The 2,364-nt window shown below is 45.0% G+C and overlaps 1 long non-coding RNA gene across 1 annotated transcript in view; it reads right to left on the bottom strand.

Moving 5' to 3' along the window:
* Positions 1–1,551: 1,551 nt before the first annotated feature.
* The window catches only part of LOC138165160 (uncharacterized), a 3,300-nt gene continuing 2,487 nt past the window's right edge, over positions 1,552–2,364 (bottom strand). The window contains exon 2 of the long non-coding RNA XR_011169283.1: positions 1,552–1,662. This is a non-coding gene — a long non-coding RNA (uncharacterized lncRNA). The remainder of the gene's footprint in view (positions 1,663–2,364) is intronic.

Here is a 2,364-nt window from a genome sequence, read left to right as displayed (position 1 = left end):
GCTTGCTTTCAGAGGCATGGAAGGACAAAGGTTATGTAAGTTTCAATTTAGGCAGGAGGGGAAATGGGCACAGGGTACCGCATAATTGTATAGGGCTCGCTGCTGGGGGTCGCCGGGTAGGAAGAAGGGCTATGGTATCCCCTGGTAGGAGAGGGCCTATTACTGGGGCTCTTCTTCAGGCCAGCTACTCTAGTATCCGGCTCTAACAGATAGGACTGTCCTCACTGTCTCAGTAATAAGGAAGGCCAAAGACAGGGCAGAACATGGGATACAGAGTCAAGGTCAAGACAGAATGGCCTCATGTTCGCTTCCCCTGCCTATGTCGAATTTTAACTTTGTGGCATGGAAGATTTGCCACATGAGTTCTATTTTTTGCCATTATGTTTAAAATTTTATTTATGTATTTATTTTTAATAATAAATACATAAATAAAATTTTCACCATTCACTTCCATAAGATTTTGAGTTCTAAATTGTCTGTATCTGTGCATGGAGTACCCCTCTTCTCCCTACTGGTTACAGGATCTCCTACCTATCTAGTAGGGTTAGTGACCAAAGGGAGAAAACAAGAAGAGAGAGGAAACCTTAGAGCAATTCTCTGTCTGGAACCTTATGGTTCCTTCCCTTCAAGTCCTAGTTTGGAACTGCTGAAAGTATTCCAGGGAAAACAATTTATACAATAACAATATTATAAGGAAAAATTCTTTTGAAGCATTTAGGAACTCTGGAGAGTTCAGTGAGGGGGAGGAGGGAGAGAAAGGCTAGCTAGAGGTTGCCCAAAGAACAAGAGAGAGTCATTTTAAAATTCATAGATGAGAATAGAAGCCCAGAGGGAAACCTGATGAACCTGGCAGCTTTGAAAGTCACATGGTGAATTTAAAAGGAAAACAGCTTGGGCCGAAGAGATCTTTTCTGCTCCACTTTGGAAGTGGAATTGCTTGTTTTATGGGATGTCTGTTAGCTTCAGAAGAGGAAATATACAGTGAGATAATGAGTATGACAGTACCTCTATAGGGTTGTTTGGAAGCTTAAATGAGGAAATGTATGTAAACCACTTCACAATCTGGACATTATCACTGTCAATAGACAGTATAACATAGAAGACTGAGTTGACCAAAGAGTCTGGAACAGGTTCAAGTCCCATCTCTACAGGCAGTGGCTGTGTGACTCTGGGCAAGTCACTTAATGTCTCAGTGCCCTCAGGTATCCCTCTAAGACTCTCAGTCTGGCAGGGCAGGTGCAGGTCTGTACTGGTAAAGGGCGTCTCTTTATGGAGAGCTCCCCACATCCCAGTGAAATCCCAGATGTTGTCTGACATTCACATAAGCCGGCACACTTAGCCAGAACTTCACAGAGTGGCTAGGGGAACAGCCTTGGGTGAGAAAGACCAGAGTCTGACCTCTGCTGGTGCCTGACCCTGGGCAAGTCTCTTAACCCCTTGATGCCCTCAGACAAATCTCTAAGACTTGAATCTGTGCTGCAGGTGCCAGCCTGCCTAGATAGAATGCCCAGTGCTGGGAACCCCAGGGAAATTCCAATCCCAGTCCAAAAATTAATAACAACAATTTTTATTGTTTCCTGCTTGTAAATTGACATCTGCCTCCAAGCAATGAAATCTGTCTCCATTTGGTTTAGAGAGTTGGTGAAGGTCTTGGATCAGTGTCTGCAACAAAACAAAAATAATTATTGAAGGCGTGTCAGTAGCAAGGTCTCTGCAAGTTAAAACAGACACACAAGGAATATATTATTGAAGCCCAAGCCAGGTATCTCCTAATGACAGTAAACTGTTAATAAGGGTAAGTGAGTTGGCAGTAAATTGACACCTATGGACCTCCCTGTCCCTAAACTTTTACACTCAACCAGTGTTCCCTCTTCATCTCAGGGGTTAAATTGATGATGAGAAGATTTAGTGTTGACAGACTCAGGATTTCAGAAACACTGATTCTAATCTTCACACCCTAGGCACCCAAGTGGCTGGGCACCTCCCTCCCTGTCAAGCCGATTCACAGAGGATCCAGAAAATAAGGCATAGAATCCAGAAGCAAGCAAACAGGTCTGAGGGGCTCAAAGAAACAGCCCTTCTCCGGTTGGAGGGGCAGTCTGGAGTAGCGGAGACAAAGCAGGTATTGGAGCCAGGAAAACTAGTTCAGTCACACTTCTGACAAACCCTGGCAACCAGCAAGGAATTTAACCTCTCGTTATTCTACCCAACTCCCTAAGATGGTGTGTGTGAGAGAGAGGGAGAGAGGGAAGGATGGAGAGAAGGAGGAGGAGGGAGAGAGAGGAAGGAGAGAGGGAGGGAGGGAGTGAGGGAGAGAGGAAGGGGGAGAGAGAGAGAGAGAGAGAGAGAGAGAGAGAGAGAGAG

This window comes from Petaurus breviceps, unplaced genomic scaffold (genome assembly GCF_028583685.1).
Source record: "Petaurus breviceps papuanus isolate PSGF00001 unplaced genomic scaffold, PetGlider_PUasm1.0 208, whole genome shotgun sequence".
In the NCBI taxonomy this organism is placed as follows: Eukaryota; Metazoa; Chordata; class Mammalia; order Diprotodontia; family Petauridae; genus Petaurus; species Petaurus breviceps.
This window is presented reverse-complemented; position numbering and strand designations above follow the sequence as displayed.